The 13,664-nt window shown below is 46.6% G+C and overlaps 1 protein-coding gene across 5 annotated transcripts in view; it reads right to left on the bottom strand.

The window, feature by feature from the left end:
- Tbccd1 (TBCC domain containing 1) overlaps positions 1-13,656 on the bottom strand; it is a 48,208-nt gene extending 34,552 nt beyond the window's left edge. Inside the window, exon 1 of one of the 5 annotated variants that reach the window (XM_075967888.1) lies at positions 13,304-13,656. The gene's annotated coding sequence lies outside the window, so the exon portion shown is untranslated. Of the gene's footprint in view, positions 1-949; positions 1,192-13,199 lie in introns of those variants that run through there. The other 4 variants (XM_075967907.1, XM_075967915.1, XM_075967896.1 and 1 more) reach the window with 4 other exon arrangements.
- Positions 13,657-13,664: the final 8 nt, after the last annotated feature.

The raw sequence follows: 13,664 nt of genomic DNA, 5'->3' as shown, positions 1-13,664 counted from the left end.
TTTAGATGTGCATTAAAAAAAACAACCAACAACTGGCATTTCTGGAATTCCTGACATATTGCCCTCCCCAAAGCAACCATCAAATACATCATCATCTAACCAAAACATCCATCTCATCGAGCATTTCTTAGCATAATTTGAAAGAACTTTCTGTATGACCAATTAGGAATGGTGTGTTATTGCTTTCTGAAAAGAAATAATTAGGAGGCAGAGACATCTCAATGGATAAGAGCGTTTACTGCTCTTCCAAAGGACCTGGGGTTCAAGTCCCGGCATCCGCATGGTGACTCACAGCCATCTGTTAACTCCAGTCCTAGAGGATCCAAAACCCTCCTCTGTGGGCACTGCACGCACATGGTGCATAGTCATACAGCCAGGCACACAGCCATACACATAAAAATATATATATATATATCTCATAACTGACAGAGCGCTTATGTGCCCGCGTGGGGGGCGCGCCCAGGGGAGGGTGCATCTTTCAGCTCCTTTCATTCACACAGTCACCTGTATTTCTCTCACTTCAGACAAGCCTTGAGAAGTTAGGGGACTTGTCTAGAATCATTTTTAGTTGGCACACTCTGATTTAGGGTTCTGGTCTGCTTTGAGAACTTCATGGCTACAACTTTGGGACATCGTACAGGGAGAAATTCTAAAACTGAGTGGGTCTAGAAGAGAATGACAACCCTTAGACACAGGAGGCCTTTAAACAGAAGGTCAACTCATACGATAGATGTTGGGAGGCAAAAAGTCTATGGTGGTCCGGTCCAATCCAGGAATGGCTGCATACAGCACTATGGAGAAACCCTCAGTTTTCTCCAAAACGGAAACAGGGTGTCTTCGAGGCAACAGGCACCTGATGCTGCGGACCCCTGTACTTGGCTCAACAGGAGCAATTAGAAAGTACAAACCCGGAAGGTGGGGGTGGGGAGGTGAGGGGGCAGCGAGCTACCTGGACAGCGCTGGCTCGGGTGTGCGGGGGCTCCCCGGGACTCCCGAGGTCAGGCCGCGCTGAGGTCCCGCGTGGAGGCGGAATAGCCAGGGGCACAGATCGAGTTGGGTTCTGGGACAGCCAATCCACCCCACCCCGGAGGCGGCTGGACAGTTCCCGCGCAGCACTCACCACCAACCCTCTCCGAAGCCACAGCCTGAGCTTCCCTCTCGCCCGCCCCGCCGCAGGTCGTGCAGTGCGCAGGCGCCAGGCCTCCCACCACAGAGCCCTGGAGGACCAGGGCTAGAGCGACCAAGAGCGACCCGCGGTTTTCCAGCCCCGAGGCAAACGGCTTCCCGCCGCTGGGAACTTTCTGGCGCTGCGCCCTTCACCCCGGGAGTGAGAAGTCTCCCTGGGCTCCGTGGAACCGTGGTCCTCCCACGAGGCTGGCGCGCTGTGATGGGTAATTACAACGCTCACCGCAGTTTAGAGCTACTCGGGGGCGGGTACGTGTGGTCTCAAGTGCTAAACCGAGGCATGGAGAGTCGAACTCAGCACACCCAAAGTCTTAACACAGCAAGAAGCTTAAGCGAGAGTCAGAATCCTTTGGGAATGAAGCAAGAGCCATGGCTTTCACCCCTGAATTCGGCTAACCTTCCAGCCAAGCTACAGACTTCAGGAAACTTTTTAGATTCCACCCAGAAGATGGGAAAGGAAGAAATTTTCTCATACTGGCTTTCGATATTCCTACTTTCCTAGTTCTTTACAGCTTCTCTAGATGTGATAGTAGACCTTAAAAAAATAATAGTTTCTAGGCCGGGAGATGGTGGCGCACACCTTTAATCCCTGCATTCGATCTCTGTGAGTTCGAGGTCAGCCTGGTCTACAAAAGCTATTTCCAGGACAGGCACCAAAGCTACACAGAAGAACCCTGTCTCAAAAAAACAAAAAAAAAAAAAAGTTACTGCCGGGTGATGGTGGTGCATGCCTTTAGTCCTAGTACACAGGAGGCAGAGTCAGGAGGATCTCTAGTTCGAGCCCAGTCAGGTCTATGGAGTGAGTTCTGGGACAGCTAGGGCTACTCAGAGAAACCCTGTCTCAAAAGAGTAATAGTTTCAGTTTAGGTAATTTCTCTCCTCCCAGGGAGAGAGGAGCAACAGTCTAAAGCAGAGGGCTTCGGAAAACCACACAATACTCTTCTTAAGCAAACATTTTTTTAATGGGAAGGGAGACACCATGTGCGGTGATTAATTTCTGTCAACTTGACACAAACTGAAGCCATCTGGGAAGAGAGACTCTTAAATTGAAGAAGTGCCTCCATCAGACAGGTCATGACCGTGGGAGCATTTTCTTGATGAATGATTGATCCAGGAGGGTCCAGCCCAATGTGGGTGGTGTCACCCCTAGACAGGTGGATCTGTATGGTATAAAAAAGCAGGTTGGGCAAGCCATTGGGAGCAAGCCTGTAAGCATTCCTCCACGGTCTCTGCTTTGGTTCCTGGCTTGAGTCATCCCTTGCCTTCCCTCCATAAAATGGACCATTACCTGTAAGTCATATAAGCCCTTTCCTCCCCAAGTTGCATTAAGTCATAGTGTTTACTCCAGCAACAGAAACTTCTGATATTCTGGGTATTCAACAAGAGAGGCTCAGAAACCATTTTAAGATCTCTGCCCCAAACACTCTGGGAACCTGGAATAAATGCCCTAGACTTTGCTGGAACCTGAACAGCCGATTTCCTCTAGACTGTTGGAAGGAACTTGGCAACAAAGGCTATTCAGCAAGCGACAAACCTAGTCAAAGCCAGAGTTGGCAGGCTTTCAAGCCAAGTGCCCAGCATCAGGAAGGAGTGGCCAGTACCTGCCACTTGACTCATGAGGACAGGGCAGCACTGTGATAAGGACAGCAATCACCACCTGACCCCTGAAGACTGACCAGAAGTTCGCCCACACCTGTGATTCCTCCCAGAAGGATGGCCAACTGACAGGATCAGTTTTCGTGGCCCAACCTTGCAGATGACTGTCTACAGGTGTGCCTGGCATCAGAGGGCCTAGGAAGGGGCACAGAATCCAGGCTGACAACAGCAAGTCAAGAGATTACATTCAGTGGGTGCCTCACCCAGCCCCCTCCCCTACATTTATCCCTTTATTCAATACCCAGGATCAACTTGCAGGCCAGTGTTTTTTGTTCTCATTCTTTTTTTTCCCCCTCTTACTTCCTTTCTGACTTTTGACAGGCTTTCTCAAAGAACACAGGCTGGCCTGTTTGGTGGGGTCTCTGAGTCTCCTGAGAGCGGAGGCTATTTAAGGTTACACGATGACATCTCTTTTCAGGCCTTCTTTAGCCCCAACAGCATCCTCTCCCCTCTTGTTCCCAATGCTCACTCATTCTATTTTCCCTCCTCTATCTTTAATCGCCCAGTACTAATCAATTCCTGGTTGTTGTGGACATTAAGTATGGTGTAGCTGCTGGTCCCTAACTCTCACCAGCTGTGATCATCTGCAGAAGACCTGCACAAGATTGGGTCCACTGTTATTCTACAATGGAGGGGGCAAATGCTCCTGCTGGCGGCCCCTCCCGGAGCACAGGCAGTTCACGGTTGCTAGGGTGGAAAGGCTCAAGAAGTCTACCCCTCAGGCAGTGAACAATTGCTGAGAGAGAGAGATTTTCCTCAAGATGCGGTCTTTTGTAAATTTCCCATGCTCCTGTTGAAACCCCTCACTCATGTTCCCATAAGTGACCCCAGTAAATTCACTGGTTATCACACTAGATGAGTATATGATTGTTTTTGTTGTTGTTGGTTCCTTCTCCAGCTTAATAGACATCTGTGGCATCCTGGAACCAAAGATGTCTTTGTGATGAGCACTCACACTTTTGGAAGCTTGCTGTTTGAATGTGGAGACTCCACCTAGACAACCCTTCCAAAGGTGGCACAGGATGGCATGGCTTCCAGTGTACATGCTGGGGGTAAAAAATAGACCACTGAATCTGCTGGGTCTGAGGAGGAGCGGGGTGGACCTCAAGGTATGGAGTGCCATGCCTCCTTGACAGATGGGGTCCACTTGTGTATGGAGACAGGATGGACAAGAGAATACTACAATCCCCCCAAGTAGCATGTATGGGACAAGGCGTCAAGCAAACTAGCCTAGCCCCTTATCTAGACAATAAGACATACAACTAAGGTCTTCCAGAAAACCAACTAAGGTTAACCTGTGTTCAAAATTGCCATCAAATGGGAGGAATTACAAGAAAAAGGCATGTAGATGACAGCCACACTCACCTCCAGAGAAAGGGGATAGTGAGAGACAATGAGAGGGAGGTGCTGATCTGACATTTCTTATGGTGACAGAGGGAAGGCGTAGAGTACAAATTAGATCTGTAGTAGATAGCCGCCTTAGTATTCTATTGCTGTGAAGAGACACCATGACTACGGTAACTCCTATAAAGGAGAGCGTTTCATTGGGGCTGGCTTACAGTTTCAGAGGTTGAGTCCATTGTCACAATGGCTGGGAGAATGGCACCACACAGGCAGACGTGGTGCTAGAGAAGAAGCAGAGAGCTCTACAACAGAACCACAAGCAGCAGGAAGAGCTGCTAATCCCAAGGACACACTTCCTCCAATAAGGCCACACTCACTTCAATAAGGGCATATCTCCTAATCCCTCCCATGTGGTGTCACTCCCTTGTTGACTAAGTATTCAAAAATAGGAGCCTCTGGGGGCCATTCTTATTCAAACCACCGCATTCCACTCCCTGACTCCCATAGGCTCCTAGATATATCATAATGGGAAAAATGCTCTCAGTCCAACTTCAAAAGTCCCCATAGTCTGCCAGTCTCAATAATGTTAGCAGTTCATAGACTCATGGCCATTTCCTAACTGTAACCCCTTGTAAAATCAAAATCAAAAGGCAGATCACATATTTTCAACATACAATAACACAGAATACACATTACTGTTAAGTTGGGGGTGTAGACCCCAGCCCCTCGCATCCATCCCAGCCCCCAGGCCTGAGAGTTCTATCGGTCTGGACTCCAAATCCCAGCATGCCAGGAGTCAGGACCACTCCCACAGGGTATTTAAGTGAGCTCCCCAAAGAGGAACACATTAGTGGCCTCCCAAGAGCGCAAGAATCCCATTAAACCTGGATATTTCTTAATTTGGCTTGATTGGGATTTTTGCATCAGCAGAGAGCTCACATTAGGAAAAATTCCTAACAATTACCATTCCAAAAGGGAGGAAAAGGAGCAAAATGAGGAGATATTGGACCATAGTAAGACAGAAAAGCAACAATGAAAACTCAAAATTCTACATTTCTGTGTTTTATGTTAAAGAGCTCTTCAGATCTCCAACTCCATTCAGCTTTGTTGACTGCAGCACACTTCTTTTTCTTGGGCTGATTCCACTCCCTGTTAGCAGCTCTCCTCAGCAGGTATCCAACAACTCTGGCATCTCTAACATCTTGGGGTCTCCATGGCAATCCAGGCTTCACCTTCACAGCTTCACACAATGGCTAGTCTGGGCCTCCATGCAGGGACACCCTAACACGTCTGACCTCACTCACTGTGTTTTCTCAGTCACGGGGAGATTCCATAACCCCTTTCTTGTATCCTTGACCTTAAAGTCAGAACCCTGAGGCCGAAGCTGCCAGGTTCTGTTACTTTCTAGGGCTGGACCATGGCCCCTCCTTCAATTGCGTCTGCATTGGCTTTCCTTTTCTCATGTTCACTGATTATTAAGCTTTTCTTTAACTCCTTTCCAGAAGTTAGAAGTTTAGCTGGGTGGGGACTTGCCCTGAGGCCATCACTCCCTTTATTCCATTTAACATCAGGTTTTTCTTTAAACATTTTGTCTACTTGAGCACTGGACTTAGCTCCATTATACTTCCTAGTATTCCTTTTCTCCTCAAATTGTACAATTTTTATTTTTCCTTGTTCAGCTTGTTCTTTTTCATTATAGAATGGCATAGGTGTGACCACTGATAACCACACAACAGTCAATACTAGGCTGTCTTGAAATCTTTGCCAATGCCATTAATCCAAAAGCTCTTCAGTTTAGTCTCAGGTAGATTTTCTGGGCAAGGGCAAAAAAGCAGCCACATCCCTGCCAAAATATCACAAGAATGGTCTCTTGGCTACTTCCTCATTTTCTTTCCCTCTGAAACTTCTTGGGTTGGACCCCTGCAGTTCAAATCTCCCTCAGCATTGTCTTTCATGCTCCAACTAGGTGACCCATTAAGCCCCCTTTAACATACTCAACCGCTTTCCTAATCTGAAGGCTCAAATCTGCCAACATGCAGCATGACCAGGCCTGTCACAATACCCAGCTGTCTGGTGCCAACTTCTGGTGCCCCTCATGGGATCCCAAAACTTGGAACACTGAGGCAGAAGTGATAGAAGATATCTAACCAACCAGTCCAGCCTTTAATACAGAAAGGAAAATTCACAGTACACTACCTTAGTAATGGTCCAAAACAAGAAACTGTGATAATCAGGGAATAGTCTGTCAACTGTTTGAATTGGGAATGGCTTTTTCATTGTGTGTGTGCACATGTGTGGCATGTGCTGTTTCCAATACTGCTTCCTGAGTGTAGATACAATGTGGTCAGCCACCTTCATGCTCCTACTGCCATGCCTTCCCCGGCATGGATTGTCCCTTTAGAACTGAAAGCCAAAATAAACCCTTTCTCCCCCAAGTTGTTTTTAGCCAGGGCATTTTTATCATGATAACAGAAAAGAAACTAATACAGGAAACAGTACCAAGTGGAGTCATTGCTGTAGTAAACCTGACCACATGCCCTTTGGACTTTTGTGGAATGTTACAGTTTTAGAACTCTAGGCTGGAAAGGCATTGAATGCTGCTGGAAACAGAATGTAGTAAGTCATTCTCATGGAGGCCGGAAGACAGCAATGCTGAGAGATCAAGGCAATGGAGCCTTGTGCATGATGCTCCTTAGGAAACAAGGACTCTATTAGGACCTGGACTAGGGCACAGTGTGGTGTTTAGGACCTGGACTAGGGGGCAGTGTGGTGTTTAGGACCTGGACTAGGGCGCAGTGTGGTGTTTAGGACCTGGACTAGGGCACAGTGTGGTGTTTAGGACCTGGACTAGGGCACAGTGTGGTAGGACCTGGACTAGGGCACAGTGTGGTGTTTAGGACCTGGACTAGGGCACAGTGTGGTGTTTAGGACCTGGACTAGGGCACAGTGTGGTAGGACCTGGACTAGAGCACAGTGTGGTATTTAGGACCTGGACTAGGGCACAGTGTGGTGTTTAGGACCTGGACTAGGGCACAGTGTGGTGTTTAGGACCTGGACTAGGGCGCAGTGTGGTGTTTAGGACCTGGACTAGGGCACAGTGTGGTGTTTAGGACCTGGACTAGAGCACAGTGTGGTAGGACCTGGACTAGGGCACAGTGTGGTAGGACCTGGACTAGGGCGCAGTGTGGTGTTTAGGACCTGGACTAGGGCGCAGTGTGGTGTTTAGGACCTGGACTAGGGCGCAGTGTGGTGTTTAGGACCTGGACTAGGGCGCAGTGTGGTGTTTAGGACCTGGACTAGGGCGCAGTGTGGTGTTTAGGACCTGGACTAGGGGGCAGTGTGGTGTTTAGGACCTGGACTAGGGCGCAGTGTGGTGTTTAGGACCTGGACTAGGGCACGGTGTGGTGTTTAGGACCTGGACTAGGGCGCAGTGTGGTGTTTAGGACCTGGACTAGGGCACAGTGTGGTGTTTAGGACCTGGACTAGGGCACAGTGTGGTGTTTAGGACCTGGACTAGGGCACAGTGTGGTAGGACCTGGACTAGGGCGCAGTGTGGTGTTTAGGACCTGGACTAGGGCACAGTGTGGTGTTTAGGACCTGGACTAGGGCACAGTGTGGTAGGACCTGGACTAGGGCACAGTGTGGTAGGACCTGGACTAGAGCACAGTGTGGTGTTTAGGACCTGGACTAGGGCGCAGTGTGGTGTTTAGGACCTGGACCAGGGCACGGTGTGGTGTTTAGGACCTGGACTAGGGCACAGTGTGCAGTTTAGGACATGAACTAGGGGCCAATAGTGTGGTATTTTGGCTCAGAACCTGCCTGCTTTCTGCTCCTTTCCTAAGCATTTGAATAAGCCTGACTCTAAAGCAGACTGAAGCTTCACTACAGTACAACACTGAACCGGCTGCATGGTTATTACTAACTACTCTGATGCAGGCCTACGATAAAAAACAAGTGGGGCAGGATGAAAGAAAGGTGCAGTCCAAAGAGGAAAAAAGCAGTAAGCAGCTAACCCTGCCTCTAAGGCATGTCCTGGAAAAGAGGTAACTGCTAAGAGAAGCCTCTTGTTCTGCACAGTAACAAAAGGAAAGGAGTCCTGAGGACAAACCCACGAGGGTCCCAACCCTGGAAAGCAGGGCCCAGGTATGGTCTCCACTCCATTCGGAGCAAGTTTTCACCAGCTGCAGCACACTGAAGTTTTGAACAGTGGTCCAAGGGCCTTGTGCTCCATCCTGAACTAGAAGCAGAAATAGGCAATATGGTCCACATCATACTAGATTTGTATGCATGAAAGATGCAATACCAAGAAGGTCATAGATTCTTCCCCATGAGATTCAGAAGGCACCTGAGTCCAAGCTGTGTGTGTGTGTGTGTGTGTGTGTGTGTGTGTGTGTGTGTGTGTGGTGTGTATGTGTGGCAGGTTGGGAGTCCCTGCAAAGCTACTGTGCTGAAGTTGTGAAGATAAAGCCTGGGTTACAAGGGAGACCCTTAAGATGTTTGAGATGCCATCATGGAGGGACATCTGCCAAGGAGGGCTGCCAACAGAGTGGACTCAGCCCAAGAGAAATGTATGTTGCAGGCAGCAAAGCTGAAAGGGCAGAGTTGGGCCTTGGAAACTGAAGTTCCAGGTACCAGAAGTAGTGCTAAAGGATTTGTTATTTGCTCTGTTGGATTTTAGTCATGTTTTGGTCTGACCATTCTTCACTATGTCCCATTTCTCCCTTTCGGAGTAGGAATGTTTCCTCAGTCCTATTGTATGTTGGAAGTATGTAATCTGGTTTTTGTAGTTCAGAGATTTGAACATAGTTCAAAGATTGCCTTGAGTCTCAGAAGAGACTGGACTTTTTAGAGCAGCATTGGTATTCTTAGATTATGAGAACTCTCGAAGTTGGACTAAATGCATTTTGCATCATGAGATGGCTATGAGCCAATGGGGACCAAGGACAGAATGCTATAATTTGAATATGAATGGCTACATAAACCCAAGGGTTTAACACTTGGTCTTCAGATGGTGGAGCTGTCTAGGAAAGTTATGGAACCTTCAGGATACATCACAAGGGGCAGGCCTAGGGGTTTTTATAGGCGGGGCCTACAGTTAGCTTTCTATGAGGGTCTCTAGAACTGAACTCAGGTCATTAGGTTTGCATGGTAAGTGCTTTTCCTCACTGAGCCATCTCCCTGTAACCATGAAATTAGTTCTAAGAGGGAAGTGCCTACTTACATTTTAAAATAATTTTAAAATTCACCTTAGGGTCTTGGGAAAACAGGATAAGACAAACCTCCAATCAGTGGGTGGAAAGTAAGTGATTGACTAGGGCATTGACTGCAAGGTGGCTGCAAGGGTTAGTTTTTAATTGTCAATTTACCAAAATCCAGAATCATCTGAGAAGAAAATTTCAATGGAGGAATTAAGTAGATCGGGTTGGCCTGTGGGCATGAATGGGGAATACTGTTTAGATTATTAACTGACCCATTCCCTGGATGGAGCCCTGACCTATATACAAGTAGAGAGGCTAGTAGACCTGTGAGGGGGCAGGCAACATGGATACTTGTAAGGTAAAGGGGCCAGCCAAAGAAACACATCCTGACCCTGAAACCAGAGACAGTGAAAGAAACATACCCTGACCCTGAAACCAGAGCCAGTGAAAGAAACATACCTTGACCCTGAAACCAGAGACAAAAAACACACTTTGACCCTGAAACACACTCTGCTCCTGACCAACTCATCATAAAAACCTGAGCATGAAACCAACCCATTCCTAAGCACAAAATCCAGCCAATCTCTGAGCTTGTTCGAAGCTCAGGGATTGAAATCCAACCAATTCCCACACTGAAAAGCTTCACTGTGGAAAAACTCTGCCCCTAAGAAGGTTATATATAAACCCTGTACCTGTTTAGCTGGGAGCTGCCTTTTTCCACCCTGGCCAAGGCAGCCACACTCCTGGATGCTTACCTCCCAATAAATCTCTTGAATGAATTTTGGGTGAAGACCTTTCCCGGAAGTGGAGCAAGGCAGAGGAGTAACAACTTTTGCTGGAGCAGGAGCAAACGGCTATGTTTCTGCTGGGGTTTCTCCCTTAGCAGAGAGAAGCAGAGAAGTAACTCAGCGGAGCAGAGCACTCAGAGAAGCAACAGACAACGATCTCTGCGGGGAAACTCTTAGCAGAGCGGAGCAAAGGCGAGCTATAATGGCTCTCTCTGAGAGGAGCAGGATTGCTTACATTCCTGTGGGGAAACCATCCCCACCCAGAACAGGGCTATAGATATAGCCTGGCTTCTGACAGCCAGGATACCTTTCCCTTCCGAGCCATAACACAGTATTTTTTGTTTCTGTTCCTGATTGTGGATGTGCTGTGAACAGCTATTTCAAACTCCTGCCCTAAGACTTCTCTGCAATGACAGGACTTTTTATGTAACCTGGAATTGTAAGTCAAAGAGACATTACTTCCCTGTCATCGTTTTTCAGGATATTTTTATCATTGCAACAGAAATGGAACTAGGACACAGCTCAGCAGGAAAAGGCTCTTGCCAGCAAGACTGACCACCTGAATTCAATACTTAGGACTGACACGGTGGAAGGAGAACAGACTACAAGTGGGTCCCTCTGGCCTCCATGTGCACACTGCACCGGCATGTGCACACGTGCAAAATAAACACAATATTAAATGGGAGGGGCACAGAAATGAACAAAACTGAATTGGAAAAAGATATAAAGAATCCATGAAATGACAGAATCAACAAATCTCACCCAAACTAACCAACACAGACAGAAGCCCTAATTCAACAAAACAGAGATAAAATGAGAACCATTTCAAGATAACAAGGAAATTCCCATCACCAGGAAAATCTAAAAGAAAATGGACAAATTTCTAGAAGTATAAAACCTGTCAGTTACAGGAAGAGGAAATAAGTAATTTAAACAACTGTGTAATAAGCATCAATACTGAAGTAGTAAAAATAATTAAAAAACAATAAAAAAAATCTCCCAATTAAAAAGAGTCCTGTAGCGATTTAAAGAATGGCCCTTATAAGTTAATACATTTGAATGCTTGGTCACCATGGAGTGGACTCTGAAAGGATTAAGAGGATGAAGTGTGTAATTGTTGGAGTAGGTGTGGTCTTGTTGGCAGAAGAATGTCACTAGGGAGTGGGTTTTGAGGTTTCAAAAGCCCATGCCAGGCCTAGGAGCACACTCTCTCTCTATGCCTCTGTCTCTCTCTCCTTGTGAATCAGGATGTAGCACTTTGAGCTACTGAGCACCTGCCAGCATGCCACCATCCTCTCTGCCATTATGGTAATGAACTAAGTCTCTGAAACCCTAAGTAAGGTCCCAATTAAGTGCTTTATTTTGTAAGTGTTGCCTTGGTCATAGTGTCTTTTCACAGCAAACAAGCCCAAACCCAGATCCCAGATAGATTCACGGCAGGATTCTACCAAACCTTTAGGAAAAACACCAACATTTCTCAAAGTAGTCCATAAAATAACAGTTTAAAAATAAAACCAATTTACCCTCCTAGTAACACCAGACAAAGACACTACAAAGAAAATTATAGACCTATCTCCCAATGTAAAAATTCTCACTACAACACTTGCAAGCCAGGCTGCAGAGATGGCTTGGAAGTTAAGAACATTAACTGTTCTTCTGGAGACCTGGATTTGATTCCTAGCACCAACATGGCTGCTCACATCCATCTGCAACTCCGGTTCCAGGGGATCCTCCACCCTCTTCTGGCCTTCTTGAGCAACAGGCATGTACTGGCTTACATGCAGGCAGAGCACTCATGCACATAAGAATAAGCCTTTTTATTAATGCACAAGAGGGTTTTGACAAAATATCGATGTTTGTTCCAGCACAATTCACAATAGCTAAGATACAGAGCTAACGTAGGAATTCAACAGCAGCAGAATAAAGAAAATGTGTTTTACATAGACAATGATTTTTTTTTTTGTTGTTTAACTATAAAGAATGCAGTTAGGCTGTCTACAGGAAAATGAATACAAACTGAGATATTCATCTAAAGGGAATTAAGCCAGTCTCAAAGGGAAAAATACATGTCTCCTCTCATTTGTGGTTACCAGGTTTTATATAGGTACTTAAAATTACATATGTATACATGGAATGAAAGTAGAGGCCAATGTTCTAAAGAAACAAAGGGAATAACAGGACAGAAGGAAAAAGAAAGGTGAGAGGGCAAATGGTGAGGCAGAATATGCTCCGTGTACATTATATACTTGCGTAATTTGCCTATGCAAGGAAGTACCGTATACAGTGGATACATACAATGAAAATGTTTAAAAAGGAGGAAGGGAGCTGATTATTCTGGAACATTTAAAGGTATTTAACAGGGGAGGATACTAATTATTAAACTAGACAGCTTTGTAAGTTGCCATGGAGTTGGCATTTTACTTTGGGTGAAATGAAAAACCACTAAGGCTTTTAAGCAGGAGAGTGACATGATTTGATATATGTTTTAAAAAGTCACAAGGATGCTGGGGAGACAATTTAGTCTGTAAAGCTTGCCACTTACTTGCTGTACAAGCAGGAGGCCTTGAATTCCACCCATAGTAGCAACTGAGGCAACAACGGTTTGAAATCCCAGGGCTGGCCAGCCAGCCAGATACAGGACCTTGGGCTCCCAGGTCCACCAGTTTAGGCTAATCTGTGATCTCTAGGGTGCGCACAATCATGGGGAGGAGAGCAGGACTATTTTAAAATACTGTATCGAGATATGAAGTTAGGAGACCTTTATATCGAGATATAAAGTCAGGAGATAACTGACTTGGGCAAGAGGTGGAGCTATAGTGGACATAATCGAGATACCATTCATCGGTAAAGATCTGGATAACCTATGCAGGAAGCAAAGCTAAGCGAAGAGGCTTTGCTAAACAACTAGTTTTCTGTGATAAACGAAACTGGAGGAAAGAACAACCAACGATGAAGCTCTACTTCGAACTATAATAACGGCTTTTATTAATTGCATGCTTACTATGTGCAACTCTGCTGGGAAACTTACAGAAAATATTTCAATTAAAAAATCCCAACACCGCCAATGAACGTTTTCCCTGAGTTTTCTCGAAAGCGGGTTCTGAAGTGAGGTAGGGGGTGGGGTCGTCTCACCGCTACGGAGCGCTGGAAGTCGAATCTCAAGTCGGTCTCCGCGGCAGCTTCTCTATAAGGGACCAAGTCTCTTTTCTAAGAAATCGAGACTATTTGTAATCAGTTTGTACTGTGCGATCATATCCCTATGCAAGGCGCCTTATGTACTTCGGCACCGAGCAATCGCCTTGGCGATCGCGCGTCCCGGGCGCACGCGACGTAGTTTCTAGACTGGTAACCAAGTTAAGCCCTCTCTCAAGCAATTGGTCAGAACTGAGAAGGAGCCCCGCGATTGGTGGACGCTCGGGTTTCCTCGCGGCGCGCCCCTCTCCGCCAGAAATTCTCTCCGAGTCGCAGGCGCTTCCGGGCGGCGCGAACCTCA

Source organism: Microtus pennsylvanicus, chromosome 1, assembly GCF_037038515.1.
Source record: "Microtus pennsylvanicus isolate mMicPen1 chromosome 1, mMicPen1.hap1, whole genome shotgun sequence".
In the NCBI taxonomy this organism is placed as follows: Eukaryota; Metazoa; Chordata; class Mammalia; order Rodentia; family Cricetidae; genus Microtus; species Microtus pennsylvanicus.
The sequence above is the reverse complement of the archived record's forward strand: the minus strand, read 5'-3'. Positions and strand labels throughout refer to the sequence as shown.